Source organism: Apis cerana, linkage group LG14 (assembly GCF_029169275.1).
Source record: "Apis cerana isolate GH-2021 linkage group LG14, AcerK_1.0, whole genome shotgun sequence".
Classification (NCBI taxonomy): domain Eukaryota; kingdom Metazoa; phylum Arthropoda; class Insecta; order Hymenoptera; family Apidae; genus Apis; species Apis cerana.
Genome location: NC_083865.1, coordinates 3,849,095 through 3,864,219, shown reverse-complemented (window position 1 = coordinate 3,864,219; position 15,125 = coordinate 3,849,095).

Genomic DNA, 15,125 nt, shown 5'->3' with positions numbered 1-15,125 from the left:
TTAGTCTATCTACACTGTAATTTTAGTTTTCGTTTTCAAACTGTTGCTTTTTTATACATGTAAAGATTATATATAAATACTCTTTTCGTTTAAAATTCTTAAATTTAATATTCTCTGAATTTAATTCATTAAAGTTTAAAGTCCTTCTCTTTTTTTCTCTCAAACCTTGTTTGTGTTCATATGATAAGTAGTAACTACATATAGATTCTCTTTTTGAAGAAAATTTTTGTTTCTTCATATGATAATACAAAAATTCTACGTCCTTTATTTTATATCCTAAAACTATATTCTTTTAAATGAAAATATAAATATTTCGAAATTGTATCTCTAGATAATAAATATAAGCTTATAAAATAGGCAAAAGAATATTATAATAGCCCTATTATCATATATTTTTACCAGAATAATAGGAATAACAACTATTTAAATAAAACTTAAATGAAAAATCCTAGACGATATTCTATAAAGAGTCTATTTCAATCAAAGACTATATATATTCAATATTCAAAATCCCTTGACCACAACGTCAATCGTTTTCATTACGAATTGAACTTCACACCTTCGAAAAATCGACTCCACAATTCCACTCGAAAATTCCTCGGTCTCGATCCACCAGCGAAGCGCCGAACAACGCGTGAAAACGTAACAATCTGTAACGAAACCATGAAAATCTCTCGACAATCCTCGAGAGCAACTAAGGATCTCCAAGGATCCACCATTGCCCTGTAACGCGGTAACAAAATATAATTTAAACCGTGCAGTAACCGTGGGTTGAGAAACGATTCCTGTCGAGTCACGGTCGACTCTTTTCAACCCCCGATGCGAAATCCGGGTTGGTGGTGGAATTCGACAAACGGCGGAGCAGGCAACCGATGCGGATAGATAGATCGTGTGTGCAGGAAAGAAGGCTGCATGGTTGGATACGCGAGGAAAAAATGCGTGGAAGGGTCCGTGGATAAAACGTGGACACGGTTACATCGGTCGTTTGTTGCTTTAGTTAAGCTAGTTAAGACGGGCCGCCGAGATTAGTCTCGTTTGGTTAACGCGATGATATAGACATGGATACGGGGATTCGACGTTCCTCGTTTGTGTTAGCCAGCCAAATCAATCGGTTTGATTCGCTTGTTTTTACTCCTTTTTTTACGGATCGAACGATACCTCGACGAGGACACCCGTTTATTGACCACGTTCTACGATCCCATCCCTCTCGATCTAAAATTTTTCGACAGTTCAGAAGAAATCATATCAAATCTACTAGTTTTAATTGAGTTTTTCACGAATACGATATAATTTTGTCTAATTTTCATTAACGAGATTAACTGTAAGAGATTTCCTTCTCGATTATATCTATAATTAATATAATTATGAAGATCTACAAAAGTAACTACATCGAGCGAGCTGTATTAATAATAAGTTCACGAAGGTAAAGTCACTTAACCATCTACTTTTGTAGATTTTTATAATTCAATATTCAAATATCCCTGTCAGAGAATAATTCATCCATCCAACCGAAGCATCATTAACTTTTCACTCGCTCTCGATATACGCTGCAGCATCCAACGGCGACGAATCTTCAAATCGGTTTTCCCTCGACCGAGGGCGGATATTTCTTTCGAGACGGGGAGGGGTGTCCGTTTACACGGAAAATCAAAGGCGACATCCGAGCCGCGGCGAGAGAGTCGGGCGAAAAAAAAGACGTTTGCGGAACAGCGGGCAGATTATACGAGCGACCCGTGGCTACGGCTTAACCACGAAGAAGAGATCATCGAGGAGAGATGGGCAACAGGACCCCCCAGTAAGATAATGCGTTCTCTCGCCTCGAGACTTAGCCTCGTCTTAGCCGCTTGGATAAGCCGCGAAGCTGACACTAACCCCGTTAACCGTTAGCTCCGTGGCTGCTGACTTTTTAAACCGTTGTTTATTTGCCATCTAAGCCGATCTCGAAATCCTCAACATCTTCTCGATGAACAGGAGACTGAGATGAGAAAAATAAGGGTTGCTTCGAGGGTTCGTTGCGATTTGAGGTTGTTGAGGAAGTGAGCGGTGAATTTAAAAATTTAAGAAAGTAAAAATTTGAGTCAATTTATGTTATTTTTGATGTATCGTGGAAATTTGAAGGGATGGTATAAGGGAAATTTTTTTAGCGGGATTATGGGTAGATAAATATAGTGGAATCTCGTGTTAAAGCACATATAATAAAGCAATATTAATAGTTGAGATAATATAAATTCAATTTTTTTGGAAATTAAATTTCGATTGCATCTTGTAGCGTTATGTTGCTTTTAGACTTCAGACAGACTATTTAATTGTAAATCCTGTTTCTAAAGTTGTAAATACTTTGAAATGAAGTGGTTCTTCGTCGCTGCTGTCACTGGTTTAATAAATAACAAAGTACTGTATTTCCATTTCTTTAACTGACGTAGAATATTGCAAATAAACTTTTCTTTGAAATAGTAGTTACATAAAGAAGTAATATTTTAAATTACACATTTTAAAGAATAAATAATGCCTACTTTATTTCAAATAAAGAGTATAATATTATTATCATTATAAATGGATTAAGTTTAAAAGAAATTTAAAAAAAAATGTATATATAGTTAGTTAATAAAATGTTTATTGTTATTTATCTAATTTTATGTGTCGTAACACTTGTTGTAAATCTAAATAATCCTCCGCTATTGTTGAAAATCGTCGTCCTTCATTGAATGTTATTTTAGGATGAATTTATATTTTCGTAGTACGTATTCAGTATGCTTATAGAGAAAACAACCCTCGCAAAGGAAGTTATTTCTACTACAGGTGATTTATGTACAGGTGTTTCAAATATCTTAATAACATTGGAAAGGATATTTTTTACATTATAATTTTCAAAATTCAATGTCATTTCTCTATTTAAGGAAATATTTAAGGAAATATTATATAACTATTGTACAATAAATTCATCGCTTTTAAGAAAGATTCATCTATTATTAAAACATTTGTGAGAAATATATCGTTTGAAAAATTGAAAATTATTTCAACGAAAACAGGATTATTTTAATCGATGGCTATTAACAAAAAAATACAATTTTCAATTTATCATTCGAAAATTAATTTCAACAATTATCCTCATCACTATCTATCCATCATTTCACAAAAGAGTTATAAACCTTCGAAGCGATCAATCCTCCTCCCAATAATCCACTTGCACGGATCCATCGAACTCCCCTGGGTCCCCTCGACCTGGCATACAAATTTTCCATCTCCGACTTCCTCTCTCCTCTCCTCGATAAATACGTCCTCGATCATCCATTCCGGCTCGGCGCGGAACTCCCAGAAGACGCTGCACTCTTCCAGAATATAGAAGTTCGGGAGCGTTCCCCGATTTTCTCGGTTCTATGGATTCGTAACGGGCATCTTGGACAGCTGGTAGGTGATGGAGAAGAGAAATCACGATGCAGTCGTGGTTCTCAGGCGGCCACGGCGAAGTCTGGAAGGTGCACGAGGACAGGAGGACACGGCGAATAATAGGTAAATGGGAGGAAGTCGCGAGCAAGCGACACCGGGCCGAATCCAATCCGCGTTCACGTAGCAAGCGGACTGTGACGAAACACAGCAGACCTCGCCTCGGCATCGAACGATCCTTTTTAGCTTTTTCCACGGTCCGCAATCAAAGAACAAGCGACTTGGCTCGTGTACATAAAGGATCCGTAGCTTGGTACCTAACCGCTTCCTTCGTAGGGAAAAAATATGGGAGGCACGAGCTTCGTGGTGAACGATTTTTTTTTTTATTCTATTTCTTTTTTTTTTCTTTTTTCCCCTCTCCCTTTTCTTCGGGAAAGTCAAACCGACAGGATTTATTTAATCCGGTGTGAGTAATGCGGATGGCGTTGGCGTTTTGATCGAAGAGAATGGGAATGTATGATCCGGGTTGCGGTGGATCCAATAAATATTAGGTTAGGATGTGTTTGTGGATACGTAGGTAAAATTGTGACGTTGTTGGAACACATATTGTACCTCTATCTGTATGGAAATTAATATTAATTAATATTAATAAATATATTAATAAAAGAAAAAAAGAAAGAAATTCTGATCAAGCATTCCACAAGTGCCTGAAATTCCCTAACTTTCAGTTATCCAATTTTTACTATACACATAGAGAGTTACCAAGGTTCGACTATACAAACATAAAGATACATGAGTGATCTCGAAGGTGTTAAGAGCGCCATCTTAAAAAAGTCACCGCATCGAAAGTTCGCCTGTTTCCAGCTAACGCTTCGAAGGTTAGACGATATCCATTCATGTCTCAGTTCGCACAACTCATCTCTAACGCGTTTCTTCCCGGGACATTAAAGTCACGAACGAACATGGAACGGAACAGAGCGGCTAAAGAGGAGAGAGAGAGAGAGAGAGAGAGAGAGAGATTCTCGTCTGGATCGCTTCAACCCTCGCCAAAGAGCATCTCGAACGAGATGAAGGAGAGTCGAACGAGATGAACGAGAAGAGAGAAAGAGAGAGAGAGAGAGAGAGAGAAGAGAGCACGACAAAGACAAGAACGATGAGGATGAAGAGGACGAAGAAGACGAAGGGAGGAAAAGGAGGAAGATGGTAGAAGAAAGTTCTCGACGAGCCCGAGGCCTCGCAATTTTTCAGTGGGATTTATTAGAGCATCATTCTAAGGCTTTACGACCCACCTGGCCCAGAGCCGGGTCGTCCCCTTCCACCTTGCCACTTCCATCGTCCTCCATCTTCCTCGACAACTTCTCGTTTCGTGTTCTCACCAGGCCGATCGAGCGAGATGGAAGAGAGGGAATGGTCCACGTTGAGGAGGGCAGCACCAGCTAATTATTTTATTCTCACGCCGGACCGTCAGAGTGCGCGTGCCTTTCATTAGACTTCCTACGGCCATTCGACGCATACCCTCCTCACAGCCAACGATCGTTTAGTGGATTACTTCGTTTCGGTGCATACGACACCCTTTCGATTGCCTTTCGGACCCGGCTCGATTTCTAGCGAGGAGATCCTTTTGGGCCTTGCCGCTGCCCCTCTCTCGCCAACTCTTTCTCTCTCTCTCTCTCTCTCTCTCCCTCCCCTCACGTGATCGATCGGCCTCTTTTGCTCTCTTGAGATGCTTGATTGTGTTTATTCGTACAAATTGTTATGACTAGACTGAGAATGTTTATGCAAATTCGAATTATATTATGACTAATATAATTAGAGATATGAAATTTAAGTAGAGATTTAATTCTTTTTCCTTTTTCCTTTTTTTTTTCTTTTTCCACGATGCGAATGTTATGCGAATTCTGTCTAAGTTTGTGCGTTTGAATTTCTTTTTATGGATGTATGACATATTTGTCATATAGTTATGACTAAAGAGATCGTTTTTAATACACGTCGGAATAATATTATTGATGATATTTTGTTATTTGTCGCGAATTAAGATTAATCAATTCTTAAAAATGTTTATTAGATACGAATGATCCATTACGATGATTAATCCACATTAATTTTTTCCTTTATTCGTTCGTTGTATAAAGCTTTTAAATTATTTAGATGTCGTGAATTTTATTCGTTAGAATTGACAATCTTGATTATCTTATTTAAACGTAAAGTTATACAATTGTAAGAAAGATCAAGTTTACTGATATTATTAATTAGTAATTTAAAAAGTTAAAATTTTTCATATTTCAAAATTGTTTGCGATACGTAAATATCTTGTACATAACTAAAATGCAAGACGTTATGAACATGTAAAAAGTTAAAGAAGAAATTTGAAACAATTGTTATATATTAATTTGATCGTTTGCTTCGATGAAATTTTTTCGACTTCGAAATATTTTATTCGAGCTTTCACTACAATATTGCGCAATCTTCAACCGCAATGTCTATACTGAAGTTCATTTGTCGAGGGAGTAGAAAGAACCGCAAATTGAGTACCAGACGGAAGAAGAAGAAAAATGAAAAGCGTACTACGGTGGTCAAAACGTGTGCAGAACTTCACCACAGCTCAAACATATCGTCATACCAGCGTTTTACATTTATCGTTAGTAAATCTTTGCATGTAATGTTAAATTCTCTTACTTTTCTTTTAAAGAGTGAATAATTCTGTGGTTATCGCTTAATAGCTACCACGCAATTATTACTTAAACTATAAATTATTTTGATTACTAGCTTCTCCTCTTGTACGTTTTATTATTAGATAAGCTTTATGAAATTGTATAAATAATTTCCAATATTTTATAGAATCAAAATTTTAATGAAATCAATTTCTATATATATATGTATGTATATCTATTCGTTCGTAAATTAGTTTCGAAAATGAATATTGTAAATTTCGAAAATGTAATTATAATATCAAAATATATATATATATATATAATGAATTCAATTATATATCTCTTATAAATCGAAAATAATCGAATTATAAGAATTAGAAAGGTGCATCTCTTTGAATTTTTACAAGAAATTTAAGAAAATTATAGAGAGAGATTACAGATAATCTTGCGCAAATGTATAAAAAAAAAACAATATTTGATTTACGATACGAGTTTTCTTTAAAAAAAAAAATGCTTTCGAAAAGATTTAAATCTGATTCTATTTTTACTTAAATTTCATCGTATTTGTCAAATTCAATGTAACAAATAATGAAATACACATCTACTCTTTCTCTTAGACAATCAAAATACATATTATACTTTTCGTAAAAAACAAAATGAGACGTGCTACTTTTCTAGACACATGCCATTGCAACGTAAGCATTTCAAAATAAGAAGAAAATGAAAAATGTCCAAACTCTTTTTAAGACCAATCAACGGCTTTTCCATTAAAAACGACTCGAAGATAGACTTTTCACGGTTAGACGACGTTAAATTGTCATTCCAGTGTTACCAACTACGAAATTCCCCGTTCAATTGGCGGACAACGTATGCGCGTGCGCGTGCAGCGACCAAAGCGGGAGGTGCAAAAGGTTGTAAAAAGAGTTAGAAAAGGAAACGGTAATCCAGCATATCGGCGTACACGCGTGGCTATAAAGGTACCTCGGTAATGGACTCCAGCCGGCCGACAAAGGGTTTTATTTAAATAACTCGCGGCAGGCGAAACGGCCCATTCGAAAATCCGGGGACGCGCCAAGCGATATTGCACCCTCTTATTATTGCTATGTCGTCAGGAGCGTGTCGTGATCGTTCGACGAAGTTGCGTTAATTTGAATATCGACGGAAGCTTTTTGTGCATGAACAAAAGATCTTCCATGCCATAAGTTTTTCTCCGCTAGGTTTTGTCGTCAAAGTTTAGTTAAAATTTTTTTTAAATAGTAGTAATATTTATCGCGTTATTCTTCCATAACGATACGACATTTTTGATTATTAATCTTTTTTTTCTAAAATTCTCCCATGCGAACAATAGCAACAACATTTTAATAATCGACCGTTTATTGTAAATTATAAAATATAATAATCTTATGATATCATAAAACGTTACAAATATTATCATTATATAAAATGTAATAACATGATAATAATATTATATTTACGAATCGAATAGAAAAATATTATATAGTATATAGTTGTAAAATAATGAAAAAATTAATAAGATTAATAAGCAGTTATAAAAATAAATGATGGGTATAGGTGGGATATTCGTTACTGGTGAAATATATTCTCTAATTTAACGCTTAATTTTATTCATGATTTCATAACTTTTTTTTTCGATAACTGTTAAGTACAATTAAAGAGATGTCCATATATTTATGATAAGAAATATTATGGGACTAACAGTTCTAACGCTTATGGATTATGTATGTACATGTACGTACCTACTTTCTAGTACCATTTATTTAGTACAACTTATTTTAAAATACTGTCATAAATTAAACATTCATAGAACCCAGATAAAACTTGTACCCGCTCACATATTACTCACATCTTTCTTCACAAGTTTCCTGATCTGTGTTCACAACGCGTGATATCTGTACTCGGTTAATCGTAATGTTAATGTTATAACCTCGATCAAAACGGACTTTATATCAACAACAATCTTTATACATATAATATATATATATAAACACAATCCTTCGATCCTGAAAATAACCTTTGACAACGTTATCGAACTTGGACGTTATTTGTCAACGTATGGATAAACGTATCGTGAAATGATCGTATAGCTTACCCTTTTGCGATCAGAGAGGATGTAGAAACGAGAGTGGTTTACGCGACACCTTTTGCAATAATATGAGCGGACATGCGACCGTGGTGGTGAAGGTCGAAACGGTGTTCAAAGTGACTCGTTCCTCTCGCGGTAGCCATGTCCTGAACGTAAATTCGCGGTACTCAATACGTACTGGAGCTCCGTGGAATAAGATATGTGACGACCCTTGGCATCATACGCATTCTCTATTTGCAAGATGGATTCTCCGCTCGTTTCTTCAGGACGAAACCACCCGCGAAACCGCCGAGCTGTTTCGCGATTAATATCTGGTTACCTTTCCCTTTCGCGATAGAAATATGGGTTATATGTCATATAGGAAACCAGTTTGATGTTGAATCCGGGAATTCGTACTGTGTAAAGATGGAGGATGGACTTTTGTGTTTCTTCGAAACGTGTCTTTCCATTCCGTGATATGATTTAGCTCAATGTGAATTTTGGAGTTTAAGATTTTCTGCTAGATTTTTATTAAAATCTCGTCATGGACCAGCTAAATTCTAAATATATATTTAGAATTTAACTAGAGGCTTTGGAAGATTGGATTAATTTATTTAAAGATCATTCATTACTTTGTTAAATAATTTCCGATCATTACTTGAACTATCAATAGATCCTTCAAAAGGATTAATTTCGAATCTTTGAATAATTCTATCTATGAAAAATATTTCATAAAATAAAATATGAGTAGAACGTATAACAAATCTAGATCATAAATTCAACACTCTATCTGGATACTTTACTAAATTTAATAGCTCGAGAAAAAATTCATCGCCCGCTATTTTTTTTTTTTTCTTTAAATTTTTCAGTTCAAAGCTATAAAAATCAAAGATGAAATAGAAGAAAGATCCACGTGTGAGGGCCTATTATCGATGCATTCATAGTCGTGAACTATGCAACGTGAAAATGTTGCAGAAGCAAGATGTGCTAGCGACCATAATTCGGATCGTTATACGCAAAGCGAGGTGAAGGCGAGCCTTATGGGCCTGGTGGAGAAGCTTATGGGGCCTTATGGGCCATACGCCCCGCGTACGAGGTCAGAGGGTCCTCTGTTCCAATTTTGTGCCCAATAAGACTAATTCCTTCAAAGGTGCCGGCGCGTCTGGTATACGGCCACCTTGCTAGCGAGAACTTATCGACTAATTTTATGTAAATTATGTGACGTCACGGATTACAGCTTACGACCGTTTCTCCTCTAAAAAACGCCCTTTCGGAATCGGGGATGGTACGATGCGTATACGAGTTTCGTTCCTGGGAATGTCGTGCAAGTCTTTACGCGTGTAATTTTGTTGTTGATGTATTTTTTTAGATATGCGAGATATTTTTGCCAAAGGAGATGTCAATTGGTAAGTGCGTGTGGAAGAAATTATCTTCTTCGTTCGATAGAAATTATATTGGATAAATCTTCCTTGTATCTATTACAATAAAAATCAGAACGTTTTATTATTATAATTTTATTATTTATTATAATATTTCTCTTCTCGTAATTAAATAAAAATGCATTCTTCATAGAATAAATGATAAAGTAAATGTAATAATTTTATCTTCAGAGATTAGTTAAAAATATTAAAAATCTGTGATTATATAAAATATTGAATATCTATACAATAATTTTCCTTTTTTCAAGTGTCTATTGCACTAATCTATGTAGCTATATATTTTATTATATTATACCTATCTTTATTCTTATTTTTCAATATCTCTCAATATAGATTGTCCAGAAAAATAAATAGTTTTATTCTAAAACTATAAATAGCAGAGATAAAAAGATATAATAAAATAACAATAAACTTTTTGAAGAATCTGACACAAAAATTTGCCATTCCTTTCGATTTTAGTATTATAAAAATTCCCACTATCTTTTTTTTACATCCTAATACATAAGAATTTATATTCCTGCCACTGTACACAGAAAAATTCTTCGAGCCCTTTCTCAAGACTTCAATCTATCCTCGAATCTCATTCCGATCATTATCCTGTTCCATACCAAAGATCTTCAAAACATTCTCCCTATGAATCTTCCAACCACCTATTCGAGCCGTGAATACCCGTTCGTGGTTACGCGTTTTTAGAAAGACAAGGTAGCAATAATTTACGAGAGCACGAGCACAATGCGTGAAGCACAGCAAACAGAGGATTTTGCATAATTTCCGGCCGCGTACCCGCGTTCGAGAAACATTGAGAAACAGCTCTTTCTCCAGCGTCGGGTAAATACCGGGTGGTCGACTTCTGACGGTGTCCTAGTTCCAAAGTTATGCAAAGAGGACTCATTCATCCGGTCAATAAGGTAATCAGGAAGATATTTCGGTTATTTGGTAGTCTAACGAGGAACGAGCACGGTCTTAAGAAAGAGCTGCGGTCGGAGACTGGAAGATGGAACGCTATTCAGACTGACAACCCCCTCGTTCGGTTTTCAATTAGAAAACAAGCGCTTTCTCCGTTCACCTAGGATAACGCTTAGAGTTGACAAGATAGCATTATTTTTTTCCTCTTTTTTCTTCTTTCTTTTTTTTTTTTAACAGATTATGCGGTGAAATGGATTCTACAAACGTGGAAGAAATAGGTAGAGATAGATTGGTGTCCTATTCCTGTTCTGAGCATGAGCACGATGAAAGATCGTATGTGTAAGTGAAGCTGCAGATAGAATCAAAGAGAAACGAGGCTTCGGTTTTCGGTTTTCGAGAAAATTATGTAATAAATGTGAAATAAAATTTTTCGATCTCTTCAACTTCTTCAAACTTCTGTTCGATGACATTTCAGCTATAAAAATGGAATAAAATAAGTATAAATACTTGCTGGATATTATCTACATAAATGACGAATAAATTTTTTAATAAATGATTGAAGAATGAACGATAAATGAAACTAAAAAAAAAAAGGATAATTTAAAAATAAATGTTAATGAAAAGAAGAAAAGAGAATGAAATTTCAAGTCAATTAAACGAATAATGAACATCGCGGCTTCTTACAAATAAATTATAACTTTCAGAAAAGAATATTGCGAGTTTTAATATCAAATTTCACCGTTCTAATCAACAGAGATATTTCAAAAGGGAAAACAATCTTTTATTAGAAAAAAAAAAGAGAGAAAGGGAAGAAAATAATATTTTGAAAGTAGCACGTTTACATTATTGGCCCATTAGCTGCTCTTAAAATTGACCAAAACAAAATCTCATTAGCTTATTAAACCGACCATACACAAGCTTATCTCGTCGAAACCTCGGATCCGAGGCGTTAATCACCGTGTAAGCCCCGCGAAACAAGAAGCATCGTTCCCTAAATGATGCGTCGGCCAATTTTTCACGTGATTCCTCTTCGCGTGATAATCGTTCGTTGAATCAGCTTTCTTCTCACCGTCATTTTGACTTGGAATTTTGGTAAAAAAAAAAGAAAAAAGAAAAAAAAAGAAGAATGAAAAAAGGGAAAAAAAAAAGAACCGAAACGAGAGAAAGAAAAAAAGAAAGGAAGGCATCGTGGAAGGGTCTAACCGCTAAGTAGACCCTCTGTAAGGCCGCACGAATTTCTATTAAAAGCGGCAATTAGTCTAAGTCTCGATAAATCTTGATGAGTGATACGCCGACATCAGTCTGCTTGTCAAAGACGCCTGTGGCGAGGGCCACACCGATTTCCAACACCACATTGTTTCCACGGCCGTGCTCGGTGGACGAAAATAGGAGATATGAAGGGATTTCTTCGTTCTGTCGGGTCGCGCAACGAAACGCGGGGAGATAGAAGAGAGGTGGTTCGTTGTTATGTTAAAACCAGGTGAGAAACGTGGTAACGCGCCATTAGAATTTTTAATAAGACCATTTAGCGGCTGCCGCTTCGAATGCCGGCGATTATCATCGACGAAGATGCTTAAAAAATTGTGGGTGTCGTGGAAATAACGAAGCGGATCCATTTATAATAAGTTTAGGGAAAATTAAAAAAAAGAAAAGAAGAAAAAGACCTTTGTGATGGCGAGAAGAAAATATTAATTGAAATTGAATGTAGATACATTTTTATATTGGTTGTCGTTGAGAAGATAGATCTTCCTTGCTCTTTTTTGAAGAATTTCAATCTTGAATTTAAAATTAGGAATTGTCAAAAAATGTAAAGAATGGTAAAAATCTTTCGTCAAGATTAAACAGTAAAATATACTGATTTTTTTTTTATCGCTTTATCAATCAGAACGTCGCTCTCTGTGAGAGAGAAGGATCTATATTTTTATTTGGATGAAACGGGCCAAAATGTGATAAATCGCTTGTTTTCCATCGATAGAATTTTTAATTAGATATTTATATTACGCTCCTAAAATAATCTCGTCACAATACTTATTTTAAATATTTCTATTATTTTTTTTTATATATATATATATATATATATTCTTTATATATATATTACGTATCTTTTATTTTTTATTGTTATTATTTTATATATGTTATTATATTATTATAAATTACATTTTTATAATTGTATTAGAGATCCAATAATACCTATAATATATTTGATAATTCATTGCAGAAGTCCATACCGAAGTAGCATACCGAATTATCAGAATTCTCCTTGCGTTAATAACTATATAAGTATATAATTATATGTTAAAGAAAAAAAAATATAAAAAAACAAAGATTATAATGAGAAATAAACTTCAGATGATTAGATTAGAGTCAAAAGCGCCTCATGAAAAGAGTTATTATGCTTATTATGAAATCTTAAATACAAGTCGAAGGCTGTACAAGGTTGTAACGACCTTAAGGTTGGTCATTAGAAAGTAATATTTTCAGTGGAGTTAATGGACTTTGTTAATCATCATTAAATTCACGTAGAAAAACTATTAATTTGGTAAAAATATTTATTCAAATAGGATTACCAAATAACTCAGAAATTTGTTTGTTTTATTACAAACTTGTCATTGTTATGTCATTCTTAATTACCTACTTATCATTGCGAATCATAAAATTTGACTAATAATATACAATAAGGTAGATGATACTCAGTTTGAATTACCCTTATCTAGTTCTACTCTTACCTACACTCCATTTCAATTTCTATTCTACATTTTTTGCGACGAATACGATTAATGATATTAATTAAGTACTCAAAACGTTGAATACAAATTTAAATACAAGTCCGAGTTGATCGATCGATGATCAATTAATATCAAGATATACCATATCTAAATCTTTTTTTAAAGTAAAATTCATTGGACATTCACATGCACATGATTTTCATTTTCAACCCTCTGCCAATATTAATAACACTTTTTCCCCATCCCCATTAACGAAACAAAAATTCCTCCACCTCCCTGCAACGGTGGTCAGCATCCGTCATCCACGACACATCCATCAAATCCACGAAACGAGATAAAATCAGGATCATCCATCGAGAACGCAGAAACGAGCCGTATTCCTCCAACCATTTGACACCTGCACGCCGTTTAACACGAAAAATCTGCCCCCATTGTGAAATTATCCAAACCGAGGACGGTGCGTCGGATCCGTGGAAGAGGTGTTGCGAACTCTTGTTAGTTCCGTGCAGTCGTCCATGCACCGTAGACAAAACGATGTTTCCGTGTCGGGGGTGGATTCGCATTGTCTAGGAACCGGTAAATTCGGCGTGAACTGCGGTCGAGTGCCGGTAGTCCTGGAAGGACCTCTTATTCGCGGCAGGAGGAGAAAGTTCCCAGATCCAGGGCGGCCAAGGTCGAAGGGGCGAAAGAGTGGAGGAGGACCAGACTACACGCTATAACGCGGAAGAAATTGATTAGCCGATTTCGTTGGATCGATAGGATCCGTTTTTCTTGCATTGCCCCCCTATTGTCGCGGATGACAAGCTCGCTTGCCCCTCGTTGGCCGGTTGCTTCCTTGTTCACGCTCATTTTCAACCAGAGACGAATCTGTCCAGTCATTTTTGCTCCTTCTTCCGTCTCATCGTTCTTTCTTTTATTTTTTCTTCTTCTTCTTCTTGTTCGTTTTATATAATATTATTTGAAAGAGTTTCGATGAGGGAGATATTTGGAATTTTATTTTATCGAGCAAGCTTTTCCATTATGGATTTCGATGGAAGAGAAAATATATTTCTATTATTTAAGAATTCTAAAAAGAATTCTGTTCCTTATTAATCCGAATCCCAGAAGTTTTGTTCTTGAATAAATTTCAATTTTTGATCCTGTTCGGTTGACAAGCGAAAAACTTCCTATTCCAGTTGCTCGGAAACTGGGGAATATTTACTACCGCCACTGTCTGGAAGTAAAATCATAATGAACGCATGATGGACCGGTATAAATTTTTACGAAGGCCTTTCCACCGAGAACGGTCGCTGCTCTGCCTGTAAATCTTTCTGCACGGTAGCGAAACAGACAGGCAGCGGGAGGTCCTGCGGAATAAGGGAACGCGTAATACCCTCGTCTTTAAGGGCAACTTGAAGGACACTTCTCAATGTGAATGCTGTACATCGATGTGTTGGCTCGACGATGAATTTACGATGCAATCCGATGATTTGTAATAATTAGTTTATGGAAATGAATAATGCGCAATTCATCTGTGGATGCAAGATGCATTGCAAAAACTTGTATACTTCCCGTATCTTTGGAAATGAAATAAAGTTGCTGGATGTTCCAATACAATTATATTGTTAGCTTCGAAAAGGATTTCTTTAATGACGTTAATAAAATTAAGAATAACATCGTCTGAAGATTCGCAAACCTATTTTCAGAATTGTTTTGCGAGGAATAAAATGTTAAGAAAAATAGTTTCTCAAGAAAATGATTAGAGTAATGTAAAATTAAATTGGATTAGATAATTTTAGAGCGGAAGGCAAGTTTGCGAATTTTATTATCCACAAGGGGACAAAATGAATATTTTGGTGGGCAATTAAAAAATTATGTTGCATGCGTCACTTCATCACTGATATAGTCAAGAAACAATAGACTATTATTTGTTCTAGAAGAAATTAAAATGTTTAAG